Below are 10,000 nucleotides of genomic sequence, written 5' to 3' on the forward strand. Positions count from 1 at the left end.
CCGCAAGCCGAAGGAGCCTGAACCTCCAAGCGCCGGCGCGAGGCCGGGGCCGGTGGGGGCCCTCCGAAGGCGGGTCTTGGTTGCATATCGGTCAGTGGTTGTGTTGGTGCGACCTGTAAGGAGGGAAAAAGACTCGAATGGTCTCGCCGTCTCGCAGTGAGACATAGGGGGGGGTCGACCCGCAAGCCGAAGGAGCCTGAACCTCCAAGCGCCGGCGCGGGGGCCGGGGCCGGTGGGGGCCCTCCGAAGGCGGGTCTTAAGTTGCATATCGGTCAGTTTGTGTATGGGTGCGATGTGGAGGGGGACATATTCGAAAGTGCGGAGCTCCGCCGTCAGAGGCCGGGTTTTCGCCCGGGGTATCCGCCCCGGGCGCCTCTCGGGCGGCCTTCCCAACTGCCGTCGACCGCCCGGAGGGGGAAACAGAAAATATTCGAAAGTGCGGAGCTCCGCCGTCAGAGGCCGGGTTTTCGCACGGGGTATCCGCCCCGGGCGCCTCTCGGGCGGCCTTCCCAACTGCCGTCGACCGCCCGGAGGGGGAAACAGAAAATATTCGAAAGTGCGGAGCTCCGCCGTCAGAGGCCGGGTTTTCGCACGGGGTATCCGCCCCGGGCGCCTCTCGGGCGGCCTTCCCAACTGCCGTCGACCGCCCGGAGGGGGAAACAGAAAATGTTCGAAAGTGCGGAGCTCCGCCGTCAGAGGCCGGGTTTTCGCACGGGGTATCCGCCCCGGGCGCCTCTCGGGCGGCCTTCCCAACTGCCGTCGACCGCCCGGAGGGGGAAACAGAAAATGTTCGAAAGTGCGGAGCTCCGCCGTCAGAGGCCGGGTTTTCGCACGGGGTATCCGCCCCGGGCGCCTCTCGGGCGGCCTTCCCAACTGCCGTCGACCGCCCGGAGGGGGAAACAGAAAATATTCGAAAGTGCGGAGCTCCGCCGTCAGAGGCCGGGTTTTCGCACGGGGTATCCGCCCCGGGCGCCTCTCGGGCGGCCTTCCCAACTGCCGTCGACCGCCCGGAGGGGGAAACAGAAAATATTCGAAAGTGCGGAGCTCCGCCGTCAGAGGCCGGGTTTTCGCACGGGGTATCCGCCCCGGGCGCCTCTCGGGCGGCCTTCCCAACTGCCGTCGACCGCCCGGAGGGGGAAACAGAAAATATTCGAAAGTGCGGAGCTCCGCCGTCAGAGGCCGGGTTTTCGCACGGGGTATCCGCCCCGGGCGCCTCTCGGGCGGCCTTCCCAACTGCCGTCGACCGCCCGGAGGGGGAAACAGAAAATATTCGAAAGTGCGGAGCTCCGCCGTCAGAGGCCGGGTTTTCGCACGGGGTATCCGCCCCGGGCGCCTCTCGGGCGGCCTTCCCAACTGCCGTCGACCGCCTGGAGGGGGAAATAGAAAATATTCGATAGTGCGGAGCTCCGCCGTCAGAGGCCGTTCCAGTGCTTTTGGGTGGCTGGAAACACCCTCACGATGGTCTGATTATACTCTTAGGGGCCTCCCCTGTGTCGCCCTGGAGGTCACCCATTCAAAACATGCTCACCTATATACGTTTCGGAAAGTATTTTGGTGAACGCTCACTTTCTAAGCCTTTTAGCCTTCTTGACCCCCTAACTCCCCATATCTGGTTTACCTACTACAGCGCCCCTAACGACCAAAATCGGTACTGCATACCCCTGGTACCCCCGCCATTGAAAATGAATGGGGGAATTTTTTTAATTTCTCAATCCGGCCAGGAGGCCTCTTTTTCGGCCACGCTCGGCCGGCGAGCCGGTCCGCTCTTTACCCCTGGTACCCCCAGCCCTACCCCTGGTACCTCCCCCATTGAAAATGAATGGCGACCCCTGGTACCCCCAGCAACACCCCTGGTACCCTCAGCCTTACCCCTGGTACCCTCAGCTCAACCCCTGGTACCCCCAGCCTAACCCCTGGTACCCTCAGCGGCACCCCTGGTACCCTCAGCAACACCCCTGGTACCCCCAGCCAGCTTCGCCCCTGGTACCCTCAGCCTTACCCCTGGTACCCTCAGCCCAACCCCTGGTACCCTCAGCCCAACCCCTGGTACCCCCAGCCAGCTTCGCCCCTGGTACCCTCAGCCTTACCCCTGGTACCCCCAGCCTTACCCCTGGTACCTCCAGCCTAACCCCTGGTACCTCCAGCCTTACCCCTGGTACCTCCAGCCTTACCCCTGGTACCTCCAGCCTTACCCCTGGTACCTCCAGCCTTACCCCTGGTACCTCCAGCCGTACCCCTGGTACCCTCAGCCTTACCCCTGGTACCCTCAGCCTTACCCCTGGTACCCTCAGCCTTACCCCTGGTACCCTCAGCCGCACCCCTGGTACCCTCAGCGGCACCCCTGGTACCCTCAGCCTTACCCCTGGTACCCTCAGCCGCACCCCTGGTACCCTCAGCGGCACCCCTGGTACCCTCAGCGGCACCCCTGGTACCCTCAGCCGTACCCCTGGTACCCTCAGCCGAACCCCTGGTACCCTCAGCGGCACCCCTGGTACCCTCAGCGGCACCCCTGGTACCCTCAGCGGCACCCCTGGTACCCTCAGCGGCACCCCTGGTACCCTCAGCCGTACCCCTGGTACCCTCAGCGGCACCCCTGGTACCCTCAGCGGCACCCCTGGTACCCTCAGCTGCACCCCTGGTACCCTCAGCGGCACCCCTGGTACCCTCAGCGGCACCCCTGGTACCTCCGCCATTGAAAATGAATGGGCGGCCTTCCCACCTGCCGTCAGCCGCCCGGAGGGGGAAATAGAAAATATTCGAAAGTGCGGAGCTCCGCCGTCAGAGGCCGGCTTTTCGCCCGGGGTATCCGCCCCGGGGCGCCTCTCGGGCGACCTTCCCAACTGCCGTCGGCCGCCCGGAGGGGGAAATTGAAAATATTCGAAAGTGCGGAGCTCCGCCGTCAGAGGCCGGCTTTTCGCCCGAGGTATCCGCCCCGGGGCGCCTCTCGGGCGGCCTTCCCAACTGCCGTCGGCCGCCCGGAGGGGGAAATAGAAAATATTCGAAAGTGCGGAGCTCCGCCGTCAGAGGCCGGCTTTTCGCCCGAGGTATCCGCCCCGGGCGCCTCTCGGGCGGCCTTCCCAACTGCCGTCGGCCGCCCGGAGGGGGAAATAGAAAATATTCGAAAGTGCGGAGCTCCGCCGTCAGAGGCCGGCTTTTCGCCCGAGGTATCCGCCCCGGGCGCCTCTCGGGCGGCCTTCCCAACTGCCGTCGGCCGCCCGGAGGGGGAAATAGAAAATATTCGAAAGTGCGGAGCTCCGCCGTCAGAGGCCGGCTTTTCGCCCGAGGTATCCGCCCCGGGCGCCTCTCGGGCGGCCTTCCCAACTGCCGTCGGCCGCCCGGAGGGGGAAATAGAAAATATTCGAAAGTGCGGAGCTCCGCCGTCAGAGGCCGGCTTTTCGCCCGAGGTATCCGCCCCGGGCGCCTCTCGGGCGGCCTTCCCAACTGCCGTCGGCCGCCCGGAGGGGGAGATAGAAAATATTCGAAAGTGCGGAGCTCCGCCGTCAGAGGCCGGCTTTTCGCCCGAGGTATCCGCCCCGGGCGCCTCTCGGGCGGCCTTCCCAACTGCCGTCGACCGCCCGGAGGGGGAAATAGAAAATATTCGAAAGTGCGGAGCTCCGCCGTCAGAGGCCGGCTTTTCGCCCGAGGTATCCGCCCCGGGCGCCTCTCGGGCGGCCTTCCCAACTGCCGTCGACCGCCCGGAGGGGGAGATAGAAAATATTCGAAAGTGCGGAGCTCCGCCGTCAGAGGCCGGCTCCACGCTTCATTCATCCGACCGAGACGCCTCTCCGCCGGCCACACTCGGCTGCGGGGCCGGCCCGCTCTCCGCCATTGAAAATGAATGGGGGGCATTTTCTCATGCTTTCAATCCGCCTAAGAGGCATCTTTCCCGGCCAACTTTGTGCCCCTGGTACCTCCAGCATCGAGAAAGCATGGTGACTCGTCCGACACATGCCCCCCTATATACGTTTCGGAAAGTATTTTGGTGAACGGTCACTTTCTAAGCCTTTCGCCTTCTTGACCCCCTAACTCCGCATATCTGGTTTACCTACTACAGCGCCCCTAACGACCAAAATCGGTACTGCTACCCCTGGTACCCCCGCCATTGAAAATGAATGGGGGAATTTTTTTAATCCCCCAGGCCGGCCAGGAGGCCCCTTTCCCGGCCAAACTCGCACGCTGGGCCGGCCCGCTCTTTACCCCTGGTACCCCCGCCATTGAAAATGAATGGGGGAATTTTTTTCAATCTCCCAGGCCGGCCAGGAGGGCTCTTTCCCGGCCACACTCGCACGCCGGGCCGGCCCGCTCTTTACCCCTGGTACCCCCAGCTCTACCCCTGGTACCCCCGCCATTGAAAATGAATGGGGGAATTTTTTCAATCTCCCAATCCGACCAAGAGGCCTCTTTTCCGGCCAAACTCGCACGCCGGGCCGGCCCGCTCTTTACCCCTGGTACCCCCAGCTCTACCCCTGGTACCCCCGCCATTGAAAATGAATGGGGGAATTTTTTCAATCTCCCAATCCGACCAAGAGGCCTCTTTTCCGGCCAAACTCGCACGCCGGGCCGGCCCGCTCTTTACCCCTGGTACCCCCAGCTCTACCCCTGGTACCCCCGCCATTGAAAATGAATGGGGGAATTTTTTCAATCTCCCACGCCGGCCAAGAGGCCTTTTTCCCGGGCACGCACGCTCGCCGGGCCGGCCCGCTATTATTAAACTCTCACCCCTGCAAGGAGGCCTTTTTCCCGGGCACGCACGCTCGCGGGGCCGGCCCGCTATTATTAAACTCTCACGCCGGCCAAGAGGCCTTTTTCCCGGGCACGCACGCTCGCCGGGCCGGCCCGCTATTATTAAACTCTCACGCCTGCAAGGAGGCCTTTTTCCCGGGCACGCACGCTCGCCGGGCCGGCCCGCTATTATTGAACTCTCACGCCTGCAAGGAGGCCTTTTTCCCGGGCACGCACGCTCGCGGAGCCGGCCCGCTATTATTAAACTCTCACGCCTGCAAGGAGGCCTTTTTCCCGGGCACGCACGCTCGCGGAGCCGGCCCGCTATTATTAAACTCTCACGCCTGCAAGGAGGCCTTTTTCCCGGGCACGCACGCTCGCGGAGCCGGCCCGCTATTATTAAACTCTCACGCCTGCAAGGAGGCCTTTTTCCCGGGCACGCACGCTCGCGGAGCCGGCCCGCTATTATTAAACTCTCACGCCTGCAAGGAGGCCTTTTTCCCGGGCACGCACGCTCGCCGGGCCGGCCCGCTATTATTAAACTCTCACGCCTGCAAGGAGGCCTTTTTCCCGGGCACGCACGCTCGCCGGGCCGGCCCGCTATTATTAAACTCTCACGCCTGCAAGGAGGCCTTTTTCCCGGGCACGCACGCTCGCCGGGCCGGCCCGCTATTATTAAACTCTCACGCCTGCAAGGAGGCCTTTTTCCCGGGCACGCACGCTCGCCGGGCCGGCCCGCTATTATTAAACTCTCACGCCTGCAAGGAGGCCTTTTTCCCGGGCACGCACGCTCGCCGGGCCGGCCCGCTATTATTAAACTCTCACGCCGGCCAAGAGGCCCTTTTCCCGGGCACGCACGCTCGATGAGCCGGCCCGCTATTATTAAACTCTCACGCCGGCCAAGAGGCCCTTTTCCCGGGCACGCACGCTCGATGAGCCGGCCCGCTATTATTAAACTCTCACGCCGGCCAAGAGGCCTTTTTCCCGGCCACGCACGCTCGCGGAGCCGGCCCGCTATTATTAAACTCTCACGCCTGCAAGGAGGCCTTTTTCCCGGGCACGCACGCTCGCCGGGCCGGCCCGCTATTATTAAACTCTCACGCCGGCCAAGAGGCCCTTTTCCCGGGCACGCACGCTCGATGAGCCGGCCCGCTATTATTAAACTCTCACGCCGGCCAAGAGGCCCTTTTCCCGGGCACGCACGCTCGCCGAGCCGGCCCGCTATTATTAAACTCTCACGCCTGCAAGGAGGCCTTTTTCCCGGGCACGCACGCTCGCCGGGCCGGCCCGCTATTATTAAACTCTCACGCCTGCAAGGAGGCCTTTTTCCCGGGCACGCACGCTCGCCGGGCCGGCCCGCTATTATTAAACTCTCACGCCGGCCAAGAGGCCCTTTTCCCGGGCACGCACGCTCGATGAGCCGGCCCGCTATTATTAAACTCTCACGCCGGCCAAGAGGCCCTTTTCCCGGGCACGCACGCTCGATGAGCCGGCCCGCTATTATTAAACTCTCACGCCGGCCAAGAGGCCCTTTTCCCGGGCACGCACGCTCGATGAGCCGGCCCGCTATTATTAAACTCTCACGCCGGCCAAGAGGCCTTTTTCCCGGCCACGCACGCTCGCGGAGCCGGCCCGCTATTATTAAACTCTCACGCCTGCAAGGAGGCCTTTTTCCCGGGCACGCACGCTCGCCGGGCCGGCCCGCTATTATTAAACTCTCACGCCGGCCAAGAGGCCCTTTTCCCGGGCACGCACGCTCGATGAGCCGGCCCGCTATTATTAAACTCTCACGCCGGCCAAGAGGCCCTTTTCCCGGGCACGCACGCTCGCCGAGCCGGCCCGCTATTATTAAACTCTCACGCCGGCCAAGAGGCCTTTTTCCCGGGCACGCACGCTCGCCGAGCCGGCCCGCTATTATTAAACTCTCACGCCGGCCAGGAGGCATTTTTCCCGGGCACGCACGCTCGCCGTGCAGGCCCGCCATTTGCCTACCACACCGCCGTCTGGCGGACACCAAGCGGTACCGCCGACCCCTCCCGTTGAAAATGAATGGGGGATTTTTTTTCAATCCCCCAAGCCGGCCAAGAGGCCCTTTTCCCGGGCACGCACGCTCGATGAGCCGGCCCGCTATTATTAAACGCTCACGCCTGCAAGGAGGCCTTTTTCCCGGGCACGCACGCTCGCCGGGCCGGCCCGCTATTATTAAACTCTCACGCCGGCCAAGAGGCCTTTTTCCCGGGCACGCACGCTCGATGAGCCGGCCCGCTATTATTAAACTCTTACGCCTGCAAGGAGGCCTTTTTCCCGGGCACGCACGCTCGCCGAGCCGGCCCGCTATTATTAAACTCTCACGCCTGCAAGGAGGCCTTTTTCCCGGGCACGCACGCTCGCAGAGCCGGCCCGCTATTATTAAACTCTCACGCCGGCCAGGAGGCCTTTTTCCCGGGCACGCACGCTCGCCGTGCAGGCCCGCCATTTGCCTACCACACCGCCGTCTGGCGGACACCAAGCGGTACCGCCGACCCCTCCCGTTGAAAATGAATGGGGGATTTTTTTTTCAATCCCCCAAGCCGGCCAAGAGGCCTTTTTCCCGGGCACGCACGCTCGATGAGCCGGCCCGCTATTATTAAACTCTCACGCCGGCCAAGAGGCCCTTTTCCCGGGCACGCACGCTCGATGAGCCGGCCCGCTATTATTAAACGCTCACGCCTGCAAGGAGGCCTTTTTCCCGGGCACGCACGCTCGCCGGGCCGGCCCGCTATTATTAAACTCTCACGCCGGCCAAGAGGCCTTTTTCCCGGGCACGCACGCTCTCCGGGCCGGCCCGCTATTATTAAACTCTCACGCCTGCAAGGAGGCCTTTTTCCCGGGCACGCACGCTCGCCGTGCAGGCCCGCCATTTGCCTACCACACCGCCGTCTGGCGGACACCAAGCGGTACCGCCGACCCCTCCCGTTGAAAATGAATGGGGGATTTTTTTTCAATCCCCCAAGCCGGCCAAGAGGCCTTTTTCCCGGGCACGCACGCTCGCCGGGCCGGCCCGCTATTATTAAACGCTCAGGCCGGCCAAGAGGCCCTTTTCCCGGGCACGCACGCTCGCAGAGCCGGTCCGCTATTATTAAACGCTCACGCCTGCAAGGAGGCCTTTTTCCCGGGCACGCACGCTCGCCGGGCCGGCCCGCTATTATTAAACTCTCACCCCTGCAAGGAGGCCTTTTTCCCGGGCACGCACGCTCGCGGGGCCGGCCCGCTATTATTAAACTCTCACGCCGGCCAAGAGGCCCTTTTCCCGGGCACGCACGCTCGCCGAGCCGGCCCGCTATTATTAAACTCTCACGCCTGCAAGGAGGCCCTTTTCCCGGGCACGCACGCTCGATGAGCCGGCCCGCTATTATTAAACTCTCACGCCTGCAAGGAGGCCTTTTTCCCGGGCACGCACGCTCGCGGGGCCGGCCCGCTATTATTAAACGCTCAGGCCGGCCAAGAGGCCCTTTTCCCGGGCACGCACGCTCGATGAGCCGGCCCGCTATTATTAAACGCTCAGGCCGGCCAAGAGGCCCTTTTCCCGGGCACGCACGCTCGCAGAGCCGGCCCGCTATTATTAAACTCTCACGCCTGCAAGGAGGCCCTTTTCCCGGGCACGCACGCTCGATGAGCCGGCCCGCTATTATTAAACTCTTACGCCTGCAAGGAGGCCTTTTTCCCGGGCACGCACGCTCGATGAGCCGGCCCGCTATTATTAAACTCTCACGCCTGCAAGGAGGCCTTTTTCCCGGGCACGCACGCTCGCGGGGCCGGCCCGCTATTATTAAACGCTCAGGCCGGCCAAGAGGCCCTTTTCCCGGGCACGCACGCTCGATGAGCCGGCCCGCTATTATTAAACGCTCAGGCCGGCCAAGAGGCCCTTTTCCCGGGCACGCACGCTCGCAGAGCCGGCCCGCTATTATTAAACTCTCACGCCTGCAAGGAGGCCCTTTTCCCGGGCACGCACGCTCGATGAGCCGGCCCGCTATTATTAAACTCTCACGCCGGCCAAGAGGCCTTTTTCCCGGGCACGCACGCTCTCCGGGCCGGCCCGCTATTATTAAACTCTCACGCCTGCAAGGAGGCCTTTTTCCCGGGCACGCACGCTCGCCGTGCAGGCCCGCCATTTGCCTACCACACCGCCGTCTGGCGGACACCAAGCGGTACCGCCGACCCCTCCCGTTGAAAATGAATGGGGGATTTTTTTTCAATCCCCCAAGCCGGCCAAGAGGCCTTTTTCCCGGGCACGCACGCTCGCCGGGCCGGCCCGCTATTATTAAACGCTCAGGCCGGCCAAGAGGCCCTTTTCCCGGGCACGCACGCTCGCAGAGCCGGTCCGCTATTATTAAACGCTCACGCCTGCAAGGAGGCCTTTTTCCCGGGCACGCACGCTCGCCGGGCCGGCCCGCTATTATTAAACTCTCACCCCTGCAAGGAGGCCTTTTTCCCGGGCACGCACGCTCGCGGGGCCGGCCCGCTATTATTAAACTCTCACGCCGGCCAAGAGGCCCTTTTCCCGGGCACGCACGCTCGCCGAGCCGGCCCGCTATTATTAAACTCTCACGCCTGCAAGGAGGCCCTTTTCCCGGGCACGCACGCTCGATGAGCCGGCCCGCTATTATTAAACTCTCACGCCTGCAAGGAGGCCTTTTTCCCGGGCACGCACGCTCGCGGGGCCGGCCCGCTATTATTAAACGCTCAGGCCGGCCAAGAGGCCCTTTTCCCGGGCACGCACGCTCGATGAGCCGGCCCGCTATTATTAAACGCTCAGGCCGGCCAAGAGGCCCTTTTCCCGGGCACGCACGCTCGCAGAGCCGGCCCGCTATTATTAAACTCTCACGCCTGCAAGGAGGCCCTTTTCCCGGGCACGCACGCTCGATGAGCCGGCCCGCTATTATTAAACTCTCACGCCTGCAAGGAGGCCTTTTTCCCGGGCACGCACGCTCGCCGGGCCGGCCCGCTATTATTAAACTCTCACGCCGGCCAAGAGGCCTTTTTCCCGTGCACGCACGCTCGCCGAGCCGGCCCGCTATTATTAAACTCTCACGCCTGCAAGGAGGCCTTTTTCCCGGGCACGCACGCTCGCCGGGCCGGCCCGCTATTATTAAACTCTCACGCCTGCAAGGAGGCCTTTTTCCCGGGCACGCACGCTCGCCGGGCCGGCCCGCTATTATTAAACGCTCACGCCTGCAAGGAGGCCTTTTTCCCGGGCACGCACGCTCGCCGGGCCGGCCCGCTATTATTAAACTCTCAC

The sequence above is a fragment of the Hippocampus guttulatus genome, unplaced genomic scaffold, assembly GCF_054856545.1.
Source record: "Hippocampus guttulatus isolate MCC_2025c unplaced genomic scaffold, RoL_Hgut_1.0 HiC_scaffold_75, whole genome shotgun sequence".
Classification (NCBI taxonomy): Eukaryota; Metazoa; Chordata; class Actinopteri; order Syngnathiformes; family Syngnathidae; genus Hippocampus; species Hippocampus guttulatus.